This window comes from Neofelis nebulosa, chromosome 9 (assembly GCF_028018385.1).
Source record: "Neofelis nebulosa isolate mNeoNeb1 chromosome 9, mNeoNeb1.pri, whole genome shotgun sequence".
NCBI lineage: Eukaryota > Metazoa > Chordata > Mammalia > Carnivora > Felidae > Neofelis > Neofelis nebulosa.
The window spans coordinates 77850073-77872333 of record NC_080790.1 but is presented as its reverse complement, the minus strand read 5'-3'; the positions used below and the strand labels follow the sequence as shown (position 1 = coordinate 77872333).

At 52.9% G+C, this 22261-nt stretch overlaps 2 long non-coding RNA genes across 3 annotated transcripts; one reads left to right on the top strand and one right to left on the bottom strand.

Moving 5' to 3' along the window:
- Positions 1 to 1844: 1844 nt before the first annotated feature.
- On the bottom strand, positions 1845 to 20985 carry LOC131485187 (uncharacterized). Of its 2 annotated transcripts, XR_009248695.1 has the most exons (3): positions 17462 to 20985; positions 5488 to 5542; positions 1845 to 2077 (listed from the first exon to the last, which is right to left on the bottom strand). It is a non-coding gene; the product is annotated as an uncharacterized LOC131485187 (long non-coding RNA). The 2 variants fall into 2 exon arrangements; XR_009248694.1 differs by lacking the exon at positions 1845 to 2077 and having other exon boundaries at positions 5265 to 5542.
- LOC131485186 (uncharacterized) lies at positions 16525 to 18101 on the top strand. Its single transcript, XR_009248693.1, has 2 exons — positions 16525 to 16779; positions 17238 to 18101. It is a non-coding gene; the product is annotated as an uncharacterized LOC131485186 (long non-coding RNA).
- Positions 20986 to 22261: the final 1276 nt, after the last annotated feature.

Genomic DNA, 22261 nt, shown 5'->3' with positions numbered 1-22261 from the left:
GCGATACCAGTGAGGAACAGGGGGTGGGGGGGGGGGAAGGGACGGTGGTTCCCAACCTGGGGACAGTCCACCCCGGACCCCTGCCTCCACCTCCACCTCCACCAGAGAACATTTGGCAATGTCTGGAGACCTTTTTGATTGCCACGGGGTGGGAGGGGCTCCTGGCCAAAGATGCTGCAAAACACCCTACAATGCACAGAACAGGCCCCACAGCGAAGAAGTGCCTGAGCCCCAATCTCGATAGTGCTGGGGCTGAGAAGCCCTGGGCTAGACAGATGGACAAACAGGTAGATGAAGGGGCCTCGCCAGGACAGTGAGGCAAGCGCGCGTGGGACGCAGAAACATAAACCAGATAAACGGCGGTCACATGGGTGCCTACATGTGTGGAGCAGAGTAGAGCGCTCCATGATTGTTCTCTGCTCTGTCGTTCTTTCCTCCCAGGATCTGAAGTCTTCACCCTCCCCTGTTTGCTGCAGCAGCACGGCTGGTGGCTTCGGGCTCAGCAGCCACCCTGGGCCCCACAGAGGAAGGGAGGGCAGCGGTCGCTGGAGGGGGCAAGGGAAGGAAAGGGAAAAGGGGGGCAGGAGAGCCCAGGGTGGGGAGCGAAGAGGAAGAGAAAGGAGACGCTGCAAGTTTCGGTGTTTCACAACATCACAGAAATACCCAGAAAGCCAGAGGGGGCCACAGGGAGAAGTTCAAGTTGAGCAATGGCTGCAGTTCTCTTCCTAAATTCATGGAAAATGTCTCTTCACACCCTCTGGTTTAGTGAAGCCAGACCTCCCCCGCCCCCATCTCCATGGGGGCCTAGACAGGGACTTGTCCCCCAGCCGCCACGCTGTGTGCCCTTTCCTCCCCTTCGTGTCCTGCCGGCTTCTTCTCCTACCCACCCTGGCCAATTCTCCATCCCTTGCTTTCCAGGATAGAAACTCCCACTCCAGTCCCGCCAGAGCCCTGACGCAGGTGACAAGATACATACAAAATAATAATAATAATAATAATAATTAATAATAAGAAGAATCCCATCTGTTAGAAATCAGCATCTGGAAAGAAATCATCTCTCTTGTGTAACAGGTCAAGGGATCTTCAAGGGTTCTTAAAACTGATCCCCAAATCTGAGCTTCCTGGCAGCCCCAGTAAAATGAGAATGGGGGTCAGTTTCGTGAGTCACACTGCCCATAGGTCAGAAGCCCACTGATTCCTCCGAGGACACAGAGCTTTGCCAGGAACTGGAGCCTAAAATATATTTCCCCCCCGTCGGTCTTATAGAGAGCGCTGACTGAGGCAGCAAACTCTAGCAATAGCAGCATCCCCAAATAAAGGCAACAGCCGGACTCCTCCAGCCCTTTTCTGTAAAGCCCCATCATAAGGGAGGGACATAATAAAGATTTTGTGGTGGCTAAATCATGTGGTCCGAGAGCAACTCAGCTTCATGAGAGCCCGACTCGCTTCAGGGATAAGTCTCATCTGGAAGAATGGATGGAATGCATGGCCTTTAAATAACCCCCATGAACTTCATTTCTCTCAACTGAGCTTTTGATAAAACTCGGGCAGCGGGAGGCAGTTGCTGGTTGTAACCGCTGACAAGGGTCTGGCAGGCAGCACTCTGGCACTGGGCGAGGGTGGGGCTGTCGGGCCCTGGCACCTGCAGAGGCATCATTCATGGATTCAGCTATTCACAGACTCCCCCAAAGGCCCAGAACGTGCAAGGCTTTCTCATTTTCCTCTGGCCTGATGTGGAACTGGACCAAGAGGCTGGCGGAAAGAGGAGCAAGATGAGGAGCCGGGGGGCATGCTGGCCAGCCCGGAGCCCCACCTCACTTCGAGTCATTGTTCAGGGTAATAGCTCGCATTTAGCATTTATTGTGGGCCTAGGCATTATGTCACGACCTCAACTAATCTTCACAACCAAGCCCCAGGGTGGATACTCTGTGCTCATTTTACAGACGAATAAACTGAGGCTCAGAGGTCTGGTGAGAGCAGAAGCTGTGACGCCCCCTCACATCTGTCCTATTCCAGTGTTCGTACGTTTGTAACCGCTACACCGCGATACCCTGCCACGTAGGATGAGAGGCAAAACCTGTGGGAAAAGTGAAAAGGCAGTTAATTTGTGGCACGAGAGCACAGGAAACACATGACTCCCCGAATGCGATTCTGGAGAAAGCCGGAAGCCTGCAGCATCATTTTGAATTTAAGACCTCAGGGCTTCTCGAAGCCCTCTCAAATCCAGGGCCTGCCGGGCTGTAAACGTCAGTTGTATCCAAGTTCCTGTACAAGTCGGGGCGGGGGGGGGGGGGGGGGGGGGGCAGGGGTGTTGCAGGGAAGGGCCTCGCTTAAAGAAAGGCTGCAGGGCAGTGAGGAAAAGGCACCCCACGACCAAGCTCATTACGCCCCTCAAAAACCACTGGGGATCCCACCCACAAGTCAGTGAGTGAGCTGTGGGAGCACAGGGCCAGACTGCGTGGGGTCAGGGATCCCTGCTGGGCACAGCCATTTGTGCATCCTGTCACTTCCTGGGAAACCAGCAGCTGGGAACATCCAGGATAAAATAGAACCAGTGATGTTGTCTTCCCAGCAGTTATCGCCATGAGCTCAGGACATAGAGGCATCTCCTTCCTTTGGATGCACTGACCTTCTTTAGAAGGTCTCTTTAGACTGGAGTCAGGAGTGTCTGGACCACAGGAAAGCTTTCCACATCAGTGAGCAATATGCTGACAAGCAGGGCCTGGGCTCAGCCCCATGAAATCTGATGACTCGGGAGGACGTGCAGTCTCTCCATAGACATGTTTGCCAGGCACTGGCGATGGGCCCTCCCCGTGCCAGGTGTGAGGGTAAGGAGAGAAGTCAGGCCCAGGCCTTGCCCTCATGGGGTTTACAGTCTAAAAGGGTACCTACAGTCTAGATGAGGAAACACCTCAGGGTGTCTTCGTGCATCCCTTCTAGAAAACCGAAAAAGGAAGGAAGTGAGGTAAGGAGGGATAAACATACAAAAGAGATAAAAAATCTAACCACTTCTCCCCTTGCCCCCACTCACTCTTATCACCATCATCTCAGTGATTATTGCAGTGGGGCCCTGAACACAGCAGGCCTGCTCCTACCACAGGGCCTTTGCACTTGCTACTCTTTTTGCGCTTCTACAGATATCCTTATGATTCAGCGTCTTTGTGTCTTTGCTCAAATGTCCCTTCCCCTTATTGAGGCCGCCCAGTTAAAGTTCACCACGCCCCTCTCTCTACCAGCCCACAATTGTTTTGGTAGGGGTTTGTTCACTAGTTCTCAAAAGGAACTCAGGACAGGTTTCCCATTGGCCTTGGCTGGAGGCTATTTCTGTAGCCCTTGAACGTACACCCATCAAGGGCCCTCCCTGTCAACCATCAGCCAGTGTACTGGGACCAAGCCTGGCCCCTTCAACCTACTTACCCTAGGGCCAGTCCTCTCCTGTCTGGGGAAATTCCAATAGAGCCAGAGTGTACCGCACCCCTTGGCCAAGCTGTAGCAGACCTACTGCAGCGGGGCTGGGCAGCTGGTCACCAAACTCATGTCATCCTCTTCCTGGGCACCCCTCTGGACTACATTTCCACCTCCTGTGCCATCAAAGGTGGCCAATGGAGTGCGAGCAGACGCAGCGTGTCTCTCTTCCGGGTTGAGGGTGTTAAGAAGCTGATGTACCTCCTCCACCCTTCTTTCCCCTTCTGCTGTGACCACATGGCCTAAGAGACGGCAGAACCCCGAGACAGAAGGAGCCGAGGCGCCTGAATCTCCGCCTGGGGGAAGGCTGCCTGCCACTCAGAGCACCATCTTGGAATTTATGTGAGTAAAAACTAAACTCTGTGAACACCCTGCGTGTTAGAAGTTGGCTACTGGATGCATTTGGTGTTCAGCTGCCTGCCCCTCTATGGACGGTGGGCCCGCCCCTCACTCCAGCACTCTCTTATCCCCTCCCCACCATTGCGTGTCCCACCTAAATTTTGCCCTCTCTTCCCACCCCATCCCAGGCCTCCAGTGGTGACTGCAACTGATGAGTGAACACTTTCTGCCCTGGGGACCTGCGTGCTGATGCTAAAGGCAGGCCGGCAAAGAGGGAAGGCTCTTCCCATGACCCCCCTGTAAGCCTGCTTCTAAAGGTGTGCAACTCTGGGCGAGACTCCAGCCTTACAGAGATTCAGCTTCCTCACCCTTGAAATGGGAATAATCACTTCTGGCCAGGCCGCCTCACAGAGGAAAAGACCGGAAGCACTGATGTGCAGAAGCAGCTACCCCGAGCTGGGCTCTACATACATCCCATCACATAGAGTACTTATCCCAGATAGGGAAACTGAGGCATGCAGAGGTTTCTGAGTGACCTGCCTAAGTTCACCCCGTTAGTAGGTAGTTGCCCCCGCCCCTGACTTGGTCCTCCCTGTCTTTCCTCCCCATCTTTTCTCCCTCATGAGCAGCACCACTACCCACCCAGGAGCTTGACTCCAAGAACTCAGGTCGTGCCTGACTCCTCCCACACCTGCATCTCCCAAAGCCCAGTTATTTTATCCTCATAGATAGCTCCCCAATCCAGCCCTTCCCTCCGTCTCTGTAGCTGCCAGTTTGGTCCAAGCCCTCTGCATGCTTCTCCTGGACTCCTGCATCGACCCCCTCCATGGTCTCCACACAGCAGCCACAGGCATCTTTTGGAAATGCAAATCTGACCACGCCAGACTCCTGGTGGCTTCCTACCACTCCTATGACAAAGTCTTGCTATGGTCCACCCAGCTCGAGAGATCCAGCCTCATCTTGAACTCTGTCCTCCTGCCCCTCTCCTCTCTGTGCCGGACAGGATGCACTTCTAGTCCCCTGAACACTCACCAACTCCCTCTTTGGTGGGTGCATCCTTCGCACATGCTGTTCCTTCTGCATGTTCCTTCCCCTTTTCACCCGGTTTACTCCTAATCACCCTTCGTGTCTCTCTGGTGTCACTTCTTCAAGAACTTGCCCCTGACCTCCTTGATGAGGTGACATCCCCCTACAGCACTCACCCCCGTTGTTATTTTGTCTATTTGAGTATTTATTTGGTGAAGCTATAGCTCCCTTACGTGACTCTAAGCTCCATGAGGACAGGCACTGTGACCATTGAAACCCGGTGCCTGTACAGTGCCTGACACGTACTAGAACTTCAGTAGCGGCCAAGTGAGTCAGTCAGTGAAAGCTGAAGTTGAAATCCAAGTGTGCATGACTCCTCCCTCACCAACGGCATGAGGACCTGTGTTTGTCTGCCATAGCAGAAGACCTCATACTAGGTGGCTTAAACAACAGAAATTTATTTTCTCATAGATCTAGAGGCTGGAAGTCCAAAGTCAAGGTGCCGGTCAATGTGGTTTCTGGTGAGACCTATATCCTTGGCTTGCAGTTGTACCTTCTTGCTGTGTCCTCACATGGACTTGTCTCTGTGCACACGAGGCCAAAGGGAGAGCTCATGAGAGAAGGCCCACCCTTTTGACCCCATTTCCCCTTAATTACCTCCTTAAAGTCCCCTTCTCAAACAGAGTCGCACGTCAGATTAGGTCTTCAACATCTGGGGGGAGACACAGTTCAGTCCATAACATTCTGCCATCTAGCCCCCACAAATTCACATCGTTCTCACATGTTAAATACATTCACCCCATTCCAACGGCCCCAAAGTTGTAACCCATCCATCAATTCCAGCTCCAAAGTTTCGTTAAATGTCACCGAAATCAGGTATGGGTGAGACTCAAAGTATGAGTCATCCTGAGGCAAAATTCCTCTCCAGCTGCAAACCTGTGAGACCAGACCAGTTACGTGCTTCCAGGTCACAATGGTGGGACTGGCATAAGACAGACGTTCCCAACCAAAAGGGAGAAATTGGGAAGAAGGACAGGGTCAGGGGTCCCCAAGCAAGTCCAAAACAACAAGGCAAATTCCATTTGATCTTAAGGCTCCAGGTCAATCTTCTTTAGCTCAATGTTCTGCCCTCCGTGCCCACCCCATGACCCTCAGGCAGTGGTCCTGCCCCTTCAGCTCTGGACTGGCATCCTGGCCCCCTGATCCTGAGGAGGTGGCCCTACCTACCCCCTGAAGCCAGGAGGAAACGGTCTTGTTCCCTGGGCTGGAGATGGGCGTGACAGCTCTGATAATCTCTGAACCACCATCATGGTCACTTCTCCCTCCTCTAGAAGGACAACCATGTTTGAGGCTGGATCCTCTATTGCCCTGACCTGTAGATCCCAGAAATCGGACAGCCTAACTTCATTCCATTTTCTCCGTCCCCTTTGGTCCCCACTGCCAATGCCTCTGCTGGTATAATCCCAACTCTATTCCTGGCTTCAGCTGAGATGGCTGACTAATTTGTGGATAATCTTTACAGAATGATCATCCAACCACATCCTAGGTGTTTTCTCCAGAACACGCTTTCTCATGTTTTGCAATATGGATAGGCAGAGGATTTTCTAAATTTTCAAGTTCTGGTTCCCTTTTGCTGAAAAATTCTTTTAATTTCTCTCTCTCTCCTCTCACATTTTATTATAAGTAGTAAGGAGGGACCAGGCCACCCCTCCAACACTTTGCTTAGAAAAAATCCTCTGCTATGGCACACCTGGTTGGTTCAGTCAGTTAAGCTTCCAACTTCGGCTCAGGTCATCTCACTGTAAGTTCGAGCCCTGCATTGGGCTTTTTGCTGTCAGCACAGAGCCCACTTGAGATCCCCTGCCCCATTCTTTCTGCCCCTCCCTTACTTGCACTCTCTCTTTCTCAAAAGTAAAAATAGGGGTGCCTGGGTGGCTCAGTCAGCTAAGCATCTGACTCTTGATTTTGGCTCAGGTCATGATCTCACGGTTCGTGAGTTCAAGCCCCACATCGGGCTCTGTGCTGGCAGCGCAGAGCCTGCTTGGGGCGCTCTCTCTCTCTCTCTCTCTCTCCCTCTCTGTCTGCCCCACCCCCTCTCACACTGTCTCTCTCTGAAAATAAATAAATACACTTAAAAAATGGTTTTAAAAAGTAAAAATAAAAAATTAAAAAAAAGAAAGAATAAAATCTTCTGCTAAATATCCAAGGCTGTCGCTCATAAGATCTGCCTGCCATAAAACACTAGGAACACAAAGCAGCCAAATTCTTTGCTACTTTATAACAAGGATTGCCTTTCCTTTTGGCACTTTGGTCATTTCTTCTGGAGATTCTACCAGAAGCACCTTTGGTGTCCATATTCCTACCAACAGTCCCTTCAAGGCAATCAGGATTTTTCCAGCATGTACCTCGATACTCTTCCAACCTTTCCTTAGTACCCAGGTCCAAAGCCACATCCACATTTTTTAGGTATTTGTTATAGCAGCACCCATTCTTGGTACCATAATCTATACTTTTCACGATTCTCCAACAAAATAGAACCAGTACGTTATATCTGTATATCTATACCTATATCTACAGGTAAAGACATTTACTATAAGGAATGGCTTATGCGATTACAGGGGCCCGCAAGTCCAGAATTTGTGGAAGGCTGGCCGGTTAACCTAGAAGCAAGAAAAGCTGAGGTCCCAATTCAAAAGCTGTCAGGCCTGATAGTGCAGGTTTTGTTCTATGCAGGTCTTCCACTGATTGGACGAGGCCCACCCACAGTATGGAGGGCAATTTACTTTACTGGTCTAGCAATTTAAATGTTAATTTCATTCAAAAGTACTTTCCGGGAATAATGTTTGTCCACTTATCTGGGTACTCCATGGCCTGGTCAAGTTGACACATAAAATTAACCATCACAAGAATCACACCAGAAAGTACATGTGATCAACTTAATGAATATGCAGGACCAGTGTAAGGGATTAGCAGTGTGATTTGCCAATCACTCATTCCATACACATTTGTTACACACCTCCTATAAGCATCTCCATTAACCATTGCTATGTAACAAACTACCCCAAAGCTTAATGACTTAACACAGCAATAACTGTGTGGGTCAGGAATTTGGGCAGGGCTCAGCTAGGTGGTTCTTCTCCAGCACACTCATTCAGCTGGGCTAAGCTGGAAAGTTCAGGAAGACCCACCAAAACACCTGGTGCCTCAGCTCCTCCACAAGGTGGCTCTCTCTCCAGGTGCTATCCCATCATTCCCTAGTCTACCTGTGCTTCTTTACAGGTTGGTGGCTTGCTTCCCCAAGAGTGTTCCAAGAGACCAAGCCCCAAGAGGGGAAGCAAGCACTTGTCAGATCTACACTTCCGTCATGCTTCTAATGTCACATGGGCCCACGTGTGGGGGCCCCCAGTGTAACACTCCTCCAATATATGAGAGGACACTGGTCCCAACTCTGGTTGGATCTCACCATCTATCACAGCATATTGTGAGGAGCACACCCCAGCATGAATTCCTGGCATCTTTCACTAGTGCATCCCATTTTGTAAAGGTGGATTCTCACATGATGATAAGCGCATTCATATTTATATCACTTTTCGTACACATTTTTTTTTTCAAAATAAATTGTAAGGGAAAATATTGCTAGTTTTGTGTGTTTGTGGGAGAATGCTTTTTCACATTCCTTGACACACTGATGTGGCTCAGAAGACAGCTTCAAAAGTGCTGGCCTGGTGACTCCTAGCAGGGAGGCCCACAGACACAGGTGGCCCATGGTGGATTACAGATGGCTTGTCCCAGAGGGCTGGGAGGCCCAGGTGTTCTGTGGGACCATCTGTTTCGCATCCATGGCCATGAGTGATGGGAGGTCAGGGAGCATCATTCCTACACCATTCAAGTACAGGCTGGGACAACACATATCAGGTGACCCCAGCACATCATACTGTGTCACCCTGTGCCCTCACTACACCTGCCACCAGAGGGGGTCACATGTTTCACACACTGAACAGCACCCACCCCATCACATGTGACTTCACTTCAGAATGACTGAAGCATCGGGAGGCAATTCTCAGGAGCTTGAAAGTTCCCTTGCAAACCCAGTCTGTGAAGCAGTGTGTAAGAGAGGCCCCCAGCACCCACCATGGCAAACAGGGCCACTGGCTAGTGGACCAAGGTTGCTCAGAGAGGCCTTGCTAAGGTTGTCTGCAGCAGGATCCCCAGGGGCTTCTAGGAAATTCCAATATATTCATCTGGAAGGAGGCCCAGGAATCTGCCTTCTTAGTCTCCACCGTGGGCCACAGGGTGCTGGCCCCTTGCCAGATTTAGAGTTGCCATGTGGTTATTTCTGAAAAGGCCCCATGGGGTGGGGGCAGGGAGAGATTCACCAACTACAAGACAGGGCCCTCACTGATGACTACTGCAGGCAGGACATAGGGGGCCCAGAGCCAGAGAGTCAAGTGGCTTCACATGCCAAATGGACTTTTTATTTTCAGACTCCTGAGATATATAAATATATATATATATATATATATATATATATATATATAAACATATTTATTTATTTATTATATTTATATATATATATTTATTTATATATATTATATATATATATTTATTTATTTATTTATTTATTTATATCTTACAAGTTCAGAGACAACTTGCCTCTACAGGTTTCCTTCACAGAACAATCCCCAGAGATTAAATCTGTTTTGAGTTGTATTTTGAAAAAAAGAGGAAATTGGATCCTGGTTCTGGGTGGGAGGAGGGATGGAGGGGAGAAGGGAAGTTCAGAAAGAAGGCAAAAGGCACAGATTTCCAGAAAGTTCCTTATGCTTCCCCCTCCCCCCCCGCCCCTGCATTTTTTCCTATGTACTCCTACCCTATGGAGACAAAACCCAGCTCTAGCTTAGACACACCTTCCTTCTTCCTGGCCTCTCTCCCAAGGTGTCCACAGCCCCTCTTAGAACCAGGGCCCCGTGAAGTAAGTCACACAGAGAAAGACAAATACTGTATGGTCTCAGTTACAGATGGAATCTGAAAAGAACAGAACTCATAGAAACGTGGGATATTATGGTTACCAGAAGCAGAGGGTGAGGTTGGGGGGACAATTGGGCAAAGGTGGTCAAAAGGTGTAAACTTACAGTTATAAAAAAAATAGGTCTTATGGATACAAAGCACAGCATGGTAACTGCAGTTTACCAAAACCCTATTGTATATTTGAAAGTTACTAAGAGAGTTAATCTGGAAAGTTCTCACCACAAGAAAAGAAAATGTGTAGCTATGTAAGGCTGATGGAGGTTAACTAAATGTATTATAGTAATCATTTTGCAATATATACATATATCACATCATTGTTGTGCACCTTGAACGTCTACAGGGTGAAACCAATACAATTATCTCTCAATAAAACTAGAATAAATAAAAATTAAAAAATAAAAGCGTTGATTCACAGGGAGTTCAGGATTGATGCTAGTGTCAAATATTCGGAATGCACATAGTCTAGATCAGCTCAGACTTGTGCTTTAACAATCAGTCAAACTGGGGACAGAGTTGATATCTCATAAGAAGGCGTATTATGAATTCTGAAATGTTCTCATTATAATGTCTTAATTCCTGTGACAATACCCTTATCAGGTTGTGTATGGACTTTCATACCCGTATTTGTGTTTGTATTGTGTGAATCCTTCCCACGCTTAAAAAAAAGAAAAAAAAAAAGAACCAGGGCCTCCAGCTCACCCGGTTACCAGCTCTGCCTGAGCACCACCCCCCAACTCCAGACTTTTCTCCAGAAGCCAGACCCCCAGGCCCCAGAACCTCCTGGTCTGACCACACACTCCACACTGGTGGGGAAGAATGTCAGGGGATCGTGCTTAACCCAAGAGCTACAAGGCAGCTCGGGCAGTGTGGGTGGGAGCATATTCGGGGGTCTTCCCGAAAGGGGGTCCTGTGGCAGACACAGACCACATACACACTGACCCACACCCTCGGGTTGCCCACCACGTGTCCACCTGATCTCTCCCCTGTTCTGATGCTGGCGTCTCTACAGACACTTCTTTAACTTCCCTGAGCCTCAGTTGCCTCACCTATAAATGGGCATGCTAACGGTTCCAACCTCACGGGCTGCTGCGAGGGTTGGATGAAGGAGGTAAGTAAAGCACAGAGCGTAGTTCCCAGGGGACAGTTAGTGCTCGAGAAATGCTGACAGTTGTGGCTGCAATTTACCACCACCATCATTAGCATCACCATTTAGGGTGACATCTTTCGAGAATCCAGCTCTCAGGTAATCTATTGCTTTAGCCTGATGTGAAAAACAAAGGTCTTCGGGGAACATGTTCAGGGTTTTTTTTATTTTTGGTTTTGTTTTGTTTTGTTTTCAGCAGCTTGAGGAGGCAGGGTTGGGAGAAGCTTTAGCTGAATGGCCTTGGACGTTTGGGGTTCAGGATGAGCACCCAGGCGTAGGACGGCTGGGGATGCAGCTGAGATTGGTTATGTCCCCGCTGTCCCCAGCGAGTGTTGCACTCAGCTGGGAGTGTGTGGGGGGCGCTGGGTGTACGTTGGATGGGGGTGCCTGGTGGGTGTTAAGTGTAAAGTCAAAATGACTGCGGAAAATACTGAAGGGGTGCTGTCTGGCGGAGAGGTTTCAAGGTAGCTTGGGTTCCTGTTTGTTCTCCTCAAAGACCAAGCCTTTCCTTGACAGCTCTGGATCCCTGTGAGGCAGGTCTGTGTGCTCTGGGGAGAGACTTGCCCAAGGTGCCCTCTCTCCCCGCTTACCAGAGACCCAGAGACTCTATGGAGTTAAGGGGGCAGGGAGGGCTGGCCTCGCCCCACCCCCATGTGGACCCCTGCCCTAGGGAATAGGAGCCAGACGCCCAGCTCCAGTGAAAGAGCTGCGTCTGTTCAGTTGCCAAGGGCCCTGGGTCACCCAAGCCCACCCAAGGAGGGTGCGGAGAACCCCGAGAAGCCTCTAGAGAGGGCTGTCCCAGGGTAACCAGTCTTTGGAACATTCTTAGCCCCACCCAAAGTGGGGGGCACCTTTCACCTCCTCCACCTCTGCATGGGGGCCTGGCTAACAGCTGTTTCCAGCTGAAGGCTCCCCCCTCACCACCCAGTCAGCTTTGATGAAGCCTATCAAAGCATTCTTGTTCTTACAGCTGCTCCTGGGAGGGCAATTAAAGCCACAATAACCCCCCACATCTGTTTAAGGGGCTGATGGCTGGTACTCCACCCTCAGCCCTGAGGGAGGGCTCCTGCCCCTCAGTATGGGGGTGTGGGGCGGGGGGCGGGGGAGGATTTGTCCATATCCAAAAGGCACGGTTTAGGACCTTCAACCATTAGAACTGGAAGGGAACACCCATCCCCATTTTACAGATGACTAAGCTGAGGCCAAGCTACTCCCTGCTCCCAAAGGGTTCCCCCACGCAACACCCACTTCCCTGTGGGTCCTCTAGACAGGCCCCGCTTCCTCCTCCACTGGCTAAGGTCAGCCTCCACTTACGCAAGACACAACCGAACCATGTGGGATTGAAAAGGCCATGTGGGGAAAGGCTGTTCTGAAATGCCTGCTCTCTGCCCCCTTCTTTTGCGTGAGCCATTACCCCTTCTTGGCCACTATTTTAATACTCAATCTGTGAATTCATTTAAATCAGGCCTCCTTAACCTCAACACTGTTGACATTCTAGGCTGGATATTTCTTTGTCATGGGGCTGCCTGGTGCCCTGTAGGATGGTTCACGGCATCCCAGGTCTCTGCCCACCAGACGCCAGTGGCACACTTCTGCTAGTCATGACAACCAGAATTATCTCCAGACGTTGCCAAACTTCCCTGGGGGTGAAACCATGCCCAGTTGAAAAACACTGAACTATGTGGACTGAAAGGAGCATGCATGGTCTTGCCAGGGGTACAGGGAAAGAGGACATAGCTATTTCCCCCTGAGGCCTGGAGCTCCTATGGGGCAGATAGAATAATAAATGTACCCAGAACAATGCAGTGTGTGCCAGCAGATCATGAAAAAGGTTGAAGTAGGGAAAAATCATTGAGGCTGGGATTCATCCAGGAAGGCTTCCTGGAGGAGGAAGAATGCAATCTCCGCTTTATATCGGCAGTCTGGGAAGGTCACAGTTTGAGGGAAAAGTCTCAAAAACAGCAAACAAAACCCAGGGTGGGGAATGGTGGAGACTTTCTGGGGAGAGGTGGCCACAGCTGGCTAGATCTTAATCTGGGGAGTGTTACATATGGCTGCCTTCCTCCAGAACAGGGAAGATGCTGCGGATGAATGAGCAGGGGAAGATGGGAGAAACAGTGCCATGCCTGAGCTCCTGGGGGACCGGTTAGGGCCTTGCTTGTCCCTGAATAGCCAGCACCCAACACAGAATCAGGCTATGGAAATGCTGAGATAATGAGGCTGCGGAGATGGGGAGGAAAGGTCTGGAGAGGAGGGGGGGAGGGTGGTCTGGGATCTGCTGTGCTGGGAGGATGTGTCTGGATGGTAAGGGCACTGATGAGGGGGTCCAGCCCAAGCTCAAGCAGGGGCCTAACCAGCCCCTCCCCTCCATTCCCCAGGGTCTGCCCTCATCTAATGACTCCCCAGATGGTCCATGGGGGGTGGGGGTACTGGTGGTCCTAATCAAGGGGTAGCTGCTGGGCTTGGAACCGACCATTTCTTTGGGTTTCTGCCCAGCTGCAGACCTTTCTCGGGAAGAGATTTCAGTGGATTTATGGCAGACAATGGGGAACCATTGGCCTAGGAAGCTCCCATCTCACACTGGTTCGCCACCCCCAGTCTGGGCTTCTTGGGCCATGGGTGCCTGTCTACCCTCAGATTGGGCACCCTGAGGGCAGGAGTGACAGCTTCCCTGGGGTCGCCTTAGGGAAAAGCAAAGTGTAGGGCTGGTGCTGCCCACAGGGAGCTTCTGGGGTGACTCGCCAGCAGGGGGCGCTGTGGATTCAGGCACAGGGCTCGGACTGCTGGAAAGGAGCAGGCAGAACGAGCTTCCCAAACTTGTTCTGTCCTGTTATATGCACCCCCCGCCACCACCACCACACACACACACAAACACACACACACACACACACTCATCCAGGCTCGACTGCCTTGTACACAGCAGGGTCTCCAGCTCGTTACAACTTCCTAGATTAACCCCATTCCCCCTTCCTCCAGATGAGGAAGAAGAAGAAGAAGAAGAAGGAATTCTTGTGCCCATTTTGCAGATGAGGAGACTGAGTCGCATAGATGCAAAAAAGACCGAAAGGGATGGCACCAGGGCAGACTGGATAGATTCTTGGCTTTGGAGCCAGAAGACCTGGGTTTACTAGCTGGCCAGTTCAGCAACGCACTCCCAGTATGGCTGGGGGCAAACTTCGGGGCCTTGTTGAGCACACCGCGGCAACTGCAATGTGTGAGGTGAGCACAGCAGCCACACTGACCCCAGGCTGAAAACAGTTCTGACATCGAGCATGGCCGCCCCCGTGGACAGCAGTTGGAGGGGCGGAGAGGGGTGGTGGTATGGGGAGGAAGAGCTCCCCATGGGGAGGAAGGTATGGCAAAAGAGGACCAGGCAGCATTGCCCAAGACCTTGTCCAGGTGCAGAGAGCAGACAGCCAGAAAGGAGATGAACAGAGGGGTCTGAACAAGGGCAGAGGGGACGAAGGGCCTGAGCTGAAGGAGAGCTCTAGGGAAGGGACAGGAGGGCTGAGGTGTCAGCACTGTTTCCCACGTCTTTGTAAGGGGTGGCAACACTGGAAACCTTGGGTGCCATTTGCTACCCTCCCGTGGTGTTCCAGGCTCTGTGCCAAGCATTTGACTGGCTCAATTACCCATCCTGAGAAGCAGGTAGAGCTATTAACCCATTTTGATAGACAAGGGAAGGAAAGCTCGGAGACAGGTAACTTGTCCCGTGTCCCCCGTGGGAAACGGGCAAAACTGAACGCCACCCAGGTCTGCCTGGCACTATCCACTGCTCTCTTGGTGGAATCAGGGTCTGGGTGGAGAGAGGATGAAGACGAGGCTACAGCCGTGGAGGCGCCACAAGGCAGGGCACGCCTAGCCCGCAATGAGCAGAAGAGAGCAGGGCACCGAGGAAGGAGCAACGCGCACAGACGTAGCCAGTCTGAGAGGCCTCCTGGAGGAGGAGGAGGACACTCTCCAGGCTGACAGGGAGGAGAAAGGCATTCTCAGCAGCCTGAGTAACCCTAATGAGCAGTTTCAGCCCAGCCGTTTCCAGCGTGTACATGGTCTGTCCCTGTCCCGCAGAGCTGGGCCATGAGGCTGGCAAGGCTGGCAGGAGCCTCCAGGAGGGGAGGGTTCCGTCAGCAGTCGGTCCCCTGGCAGCTGTGTGGAGCTTGGTCCAGGAGGTCTACTGGGTTCTACGGGCTGTTCTTAAGGAAAGAGATGGGTAGCTCAACTCTTACAGAATGGGGGCAGGGGAGAGGGGAAGGATGAAAACTCAAGATACCGAAGTGTTAGAATCCACTAGATGAGACAGCTAATCAGATGTGATGGACAGAAGGTGGTGGTCAAGGATGACTCAGCCTCTGGCTTGCATGATGGGGAGTCTTACCATGAACTAAGATCTAGCAGCGGAAGAGGCCACTGCAAGGAAGACAAGTTCAGTCTGGGGTAAATGAGTTTGATGTGTGTGTGGGCTTTGTAAGTGGAGGTGAGCTTTGGGCTCAGGATTAAAGAGGGATAAGTGCTCAAACTACAGCCAGAATCAGGCTCTACTCTCCAACTAAGGAAAGCAGTCAGGGTTGACTAGAATTTGAGCTTGGTTTGTGGCCTAGGAGGAAAGTACTACAGCAGAACACCCACCCGCTAGACTAAACTGAGGACGCTGCGTCCTCGAACTTGAAAAGGGATCCAGGGGTCTGAGCAGACCACAGGCTAAGTTCAACACTGGTGCCCGTCATTCTCAAGGTGTACACCCCCCCGAGAGTGAATAAGAACACAAGTCAGGGCTGAAAGGGGACAGAAAAGAGTCGAGAGCAGGAGTCACCTGATTTAACGTTCTTAAATCACCGAGGTGTGTCCTTTTCTCTGAAGCTCTTCCTGACTCCCTGTTCCCTTCTCTGCAGGACCCCGGCCTCTTCACTGGCTAATGAACACCGCTCAGCACTTTCACAGTTATTATCTCATTGACTCCTCAGTGGTTTCCTCCATCTGACAGGTGGGGAAACAGAGGCCCAAAGAGATTAGGGTGTGTGGGGCTGAGCCCAGGCTTGCTCCTGCAGGCCTCTCTCTAGGCTCACCCCCTTCTTATTTGGAACAGCATTCTACGACATTCCAGGATGCCGAGGCAGCCAGGGTTTGGGTGCAGAGTGGCCAGGCTGACTGATGGCTCTTTCTGGCCACAGGGTGAGTGGGGGAGAGCTAGCCCTGGCCCAGGTATGCTATCTGTTCTCAGGATCTGCTCATTGGCTGCTGGGGGTAATAGGAATGACCTCAGTGGTGGGTTTTGAGGTTTTTTTGTTTGTTTTTTCTTTTTCCTTCTAAGAACAATTCATTTGGTCACATAATTAATATAAAAGTGGCTGGTGTTGAGCAACCTCCCCCTCCCCCTTCCCTGGCCTCTGGCAGTGACATTTGAGGCGCTGTCTCCTGGGGCCACAGAGGATGCTGCCTGGGCAGTTCAAAGGGTTGGCTCTGCTCCCTGCCCAGCCCCACCCACTTCCCCTCACTGCCTCCCTCACTTGCCAAGCTTGGCCAGCCTCCCATCGAGGACTGAGGTCCCACCCCAGTGGCCTGAGTGGAGCCCCTTCTGCACCTCTCCACCTCACCCCTCTGCTGTCCAGCTCAGATGGCAGGGAGGGGCCAGAGTAGGATGGTGTGGGAAGAGGACTGAACCCTTCCCTTCTCATCCCACCTGGCCACGTGTGTGTGGCCACCCCTGCCACTGCTCTGCCGACTCCATGGCACCTTCCATGTGCCACTGACCACGGGGCAGCACTGAGAAGGGTGACAAGGTCAGGGGAGGCCAGAGGGAATGCTAGGCTGTGGCAGAGGAGGACAGGCCTAGGCTCCCAGGAGGCTGCTCAGGAGTGGGGGCAGGAGACCAGCAAGGAAGGAGCCGGGGCCTCTGAGGGAGCTGGGTCTTGGGCACAGTGGCTGGACAGAGAGGCGGGCAGAAGGCCAGCAGGCAGCCCAGTCTGGGCCTGGGAAATCCTGGGCCCATCACAGATAGGCCTGCAAGAGACAGAACTTGGAAGCAGATGCCTGAGGCAGCAGAGGGCTGGCCTTGGGGACCATGCCCCAAAGACACAGGCTCCAGATAGCATTTCCCGGGAAGTAAACCAAGACCTCTGTCCAGCAAAGCAAGAAACTAGGCCAAGCACCTTGGTGCTAATGGCCAAGTGACTGAGGGTCCCAATTTACTTGCCCTGGTAGCTTCTTGGCAAATGACCTCTACCGCCTTCTCTTCCAGGATATGCCAGCCTTCAGGCTTGCAGTGCCGAGAAGGGGAAGACCAGGCAATGGTGATGTCAACCAGGGAATTAAGCAAGCAGAGGAGCCGATAACATCACCCTGCAAGGCTCGCCGTGGGCAAGGTGACTCATCGAAGATGGGCCCCACAAGCACAGGGTGATTGTTGTTGTGCCCAGCCTGTAGGACTAAGGAGGAAGAAGGGGGCCGGGACGGGTTCTTCACCGAGTCCTCCGCTCAGTGGAGAGGTCTCAGAACACAGTGTCCTCCGCCGTCAGAGCTCCCTGCCGGCTCAGGAAACAGCCCTCCCTCCTGCTGTGGTGATAATCTCTGTCCACAGCGTTTGGTGTGTGTTTGTGGGGTATGTCTGGGTGATTTCCCCACCCGCATCCCACAGGGGTGCTCCAGGTACTAGAGATTGCTAACAGCAGAACGCTTGCTCCCCCTGGTTGGACGACCGTCTGTGGAGACAATGCCACCGGATGGCAAACTGCTAACCGCGACCACGTGGCGTCCTCATGGTGGGTACAGCCTGTTCCTCCTGCTGCAGGCACCTGTCGAGCAGCCTCGACTCCTCGCTCCCTCACCCCCTCCGGTCTGCTGAAGGGGCCAAAACTGTTGTGTTCTTCCCATCCCAGAGTCACCTTGTATTGTCCAAGTTGAGAGCTGAACAACTGGAGGGGACACCATTTACTTTACAGTCTATGTGCCAGACCTCATGTCTGCGCATGCTGGCCCTGCCCCTTCTCTTTCCTAAATTACTTCTCACTCCCCTCCCCCACCTAGAATTATCTATTTGGTTTGGCCTTAGTAAGTTCATCTTTACACTAAACTATCCCCCATAAAGCATAAGACTCTTCCTTTATCATCTGACTTCATTCATTCTTTCATTCATTCCACACAAAAAATGTTGAATTTGTGCCAGGCACTGTTCTATCCAAGGAAACAAGGTAGATGCTCCCTGAGCTCATGGAGCTCACATTCTAACTGGGGTGGGGTGGGGGGTAATAAATAAATAATGTGATGCATAGAACTGCAGATGACTGTAGGTGCTGCAAAGAATAAAGCCAGGCTAAGAGGTGGAGGATGATAGGGCCCTCCTTCAGCTAGGACTGTCCAGACTTTTCTCTAAGGTGGTGGCCTCTAAGTGGAGACCTGAAGGCAGTGAAGGAAGAAGGCTTCATGGCAGAGCCCCTCCTGCCAGGCATCTAATGCCAAAAGAAAGTTTGCTAATCCTATCTGGTTCTGCCAGGAGCCCGGGGCACAGCCTAGGACACTGGCTTCTCGGCACTGGGTATCCATTTCCTCCTTGGCAAACCAGAGGCCTAGTTGTACTGGCTCTCCAAGGGCTCCTCCAGCACGAATTCACTCACCTATAGGAGCCTGAGTTGGGAGGCCAGCTCTGTCACCTACAAGCTGTGTGACCTCAGGCAGGTTACTTAGCCTCTCTGAGCTATTTTCCTTACCCATAGAATATTCACCTCAGGGTATTGTGAAGGATTAAATGAACTCATGGAGGTGAAACCACCTTGTATACAGTAGATGCTTAATAGATATCTTCTAGGGCACACCTGGGGGATGTGAGGTGGTGCGGGTGAGTGAAGAGGTGCTGTTAACTGGTTGTCTTTTACTAAAGGAGCCTGGACAGGGCAAAGTCGACCTGAAGACGCAAAGCTCTGCTGGGTGCCCGGTTGTGCAGAGTTTAGCTGTGGGAGCCCCCAGGCTGGGACCCCCACCTCAAAGATCCGGGGCCTGGGAGAGGAGGCAGGCAGGGTCATGCACTCCCCGCTGACGTCAGCAGGCGAGGTGGGGTGAGGAGCTGTGGTGCACAGGCCCTTGAACTGTCACACCGCGGCCCAGCGTTCAACTTCCTCTGGGGCCCAGGGTGTGCTCAGCCCGTCCTCTCTTCCTTCCTCCTTCATTCAAGCTCTGTTTGGGGTGAGCACTGTTCACCCAGAGGCTTTGGTCATCACGCCCCCTTCTCAGCTCCCGGGCCTCCCCGGTTCATTCCAGCCCACCCTAGGCAACAGCTCCTTCCTGACGCCTGCCGTGAGCCTGGGCTCCTGAACACTGCGGGGAGCCCGGGCGCGGCAAGCAGGACCCGCCAGCCTTGGGGTGCAGGCAGTAACAAGAGTTGGCCCTGACTGGCTGCCAAGGCCACGCAGTCTCCATCCATGACCTCCCCTGACGTTAATCCCGTGGTGTGGGAGTTTTTATGCCCTCTCATACTTGAGGAGCCTGAGGCCCTGAGGAGTAGGAACTGTGGGTGCTCTGGCAGCAAGATTGACGGGCATTCTTACTGCAGGAGATGGCCTGAGGGGCGCCTTGTGAGGCAAGGGGGCTTGGAGAACCAGAAGGCTGCAGGGGGACCAACCCGTGGCTGGGAGACTGGGGGACTCCTGTGCCACAGATGGCTGCAGGCTGAGGTGTGAGCCCCCTCCCTTGGCCCACCTTCTACATTAGGATTCCCCAGTATGGCCTGGCACTCTGAGTCTCCAATGAGCTGCTGCTGGGCCTGGAAGCTGCTGGCTCAGTCTGGGAGGCCAGAGCTGGGCCGCGAGCCCTGACCCAAGCCACTCCTCAGCCCCTCGTGGCTCTGAGGCAGGAAACCATCATAGTGACTGCTAACATTCACTGACAACTTCCACAGCAGGTGCTGGGCTAAGCACTTTGCATACATGAACCAATTTCGTCTTTACAACAGCTCTACCAGGGGAGAAACTGGGGCACAGAGAGGTGAAGTGACTCGCCTAAGGTCATGCAGAGCTGACATTCTCAGAGGAGGCCTGCTTCCAGAGGCCACACTCATCTCCCCTCAAATCGGGGACTTCTGGAGCAGGGAAGGCACTGGCCCAGGGGGTTGGGCTGGACCCCACAGGCCCAGGGGGGAGCCGTGGCGGTCCGGCCAGCTGCTGAGTGCACCATGGAGCACAGGAGTGACAGAGGCAGACCTGCTCCTCCCCACCGAGGGCTGAATGCGAGCCCCCTCCTATGGGGATGTGGTTTTGACAGAAGGTAAAAGAGGACAATGCTTCCCCCAAAGGAAAGACTTGACACGTGAGGCTAGGTGGCCATGCTGGGTGGGCATGAAGCCCTGAGGCGGCAGCTCAGGCGCTGGGAAGGGAACTTGTAGCCTCTTCCTCTGTCCCCTCTCCCCACCTGCAGCAGGGCCCGGTACAGACAGAGGCATGGCTCCCGTACTGACACCGAACAGCAGCCAGTCTGGGCCACCTGGCTGTCCGTGTGTGTGTGTGTGCATGTGTGTGCATGTGTGTGCATGTGTGTGCAAGAAGGGGAGGAGAAGGGACCTCTGCATGTGCTTGTTTGCAGGCGAGCCTGTCCCCCGCCCCCACCTGCTGCTTCAGCGGCAGAAAACAGGACACTCTGTCTCTAATCTGCACCTCTGGGGCCTCGAAACCACAGCCACGTCAGCGGGTGGTGGGTGGTGGGGCTGCAGATGCCGGGTGCACAGGTGTGTGCCAGCATGCACGCATGGGGCCAGTATTGTGAGGGGGGGGGTGGCTCCCTGGCCCAGTGCCCCCGGCAGGGCAGGTGGGGTAGAGGGAGCTGGACAGCCCCCCCTCCCCAGCCCTTACTGGGACCATAGGCCTGGGGGAAAAGCAGCCATTTCTCCTACAGATTCTCTCTTCTCTCAGCAGCCATCCCAGCAACCAAAACAAATGTCCGTGGAGCGGCTAAATGGCTACACACAGTTTCGGGCACTGGGAAATAAAAGGGAATACCACAAAGATCCCTGCCTTCACGGGGCCAGCATTCTTGTAGGGGAGACACGATAGACAGACTAGATGAATTCTGTTGTATGTAAGGAGGTGACGGGTGTAGTGAGAAAATGGGGAGGCAGGGCAAGGCCAGGAGATAATACGTGCTGGGAGGGCCAGAGGGCATGAGGGTGTGCGTGTGTGTGTGCGTGTGTGCGTGCACACAGGCCACAGTATTAAATTGGGTGGACCAGGTAGGCCCCATTGAGAAGACATGTTGACAAATGTTTGGAGAGGGAGGAGCCAAGCAGGGTCTGGGGAAGAACATTCCAGACAGAAAAAGACTAGAACAAAGACCCTGAGGCTGGAGTGTGCCTGGCCAGGACTGAGGGAAGGGCAGGCTGGCCTGGGGATGGACTGAAGTGACCCCATGCCTCCAGGCACCTGCTCACCTTGCTTGTAGCAAGGGTCCATTTCTAGTAAGTTAAAGAAAAAGGATCCTCTGGTAACTATAGGAGAGGCTGAAGGGCTTTCTGGGGCTGTCTCAGAAAGAAGGAGACAGAGAAGGAAAAGGGCTTAGACCAGAAGAAGCCTGTGAATACTCTGGGGCCAGAGCTTGGGAGGAGGCCCAAGGCTTGGGGGCTCCTAAAGGGAGAGTGCAGGAAGGAAGCAAAGAGTGGGGCCAAGCTGCCCTCGGACCCACAGGGGTCCCTAAGTGGGGACAAAGCTCTGGGGTCCCAAGGCCCCAGCAATGGGCCCCTGGGAACTCACTGAGAGAATGCAGTGTGGACTCCCATCCTCGTCAGCTGGCCACTGTCACGGAGGAAGGAAGCCTGAGGGTGCAACTACCTTCTGCCCCACCTGCCTTGGGCTGTTGGAGGCCACCAGACCCGCCGGCCAGACCCTTCTGAGGTCAGGGCCCCTCCCTCCATTAAAGAAACCTGCAGGGGAGGCAGAAGGAGGGGCCGTTGACCTCAGGAGACAGGATAGACCTAGGCTGGGGTGTGCATGCAGGCCCGCCCTGCCCTGCAGACTAGGAAATGGAATCCCCTCTAAACCAGCCAGACCACCAGCCAAGGATGGGATGCTGGCCCTTGTGTGGTTTTGACAGATGGGGCACTGGGAGGTCAGGAATCAGAAAAGAGGTGGGTGTGGCCTGGGGTTTTTAGGATAGGAGCAAATCTGAATGGGCAGAGGGGAGAGAGAACACCTCCGTGCGCTCACGTGTTTGCACACACATGCACACATCACGCGCTCACACACGCTCAGACCGTTAAGCTCCCACACGTGTGGATTCTCACAGTCG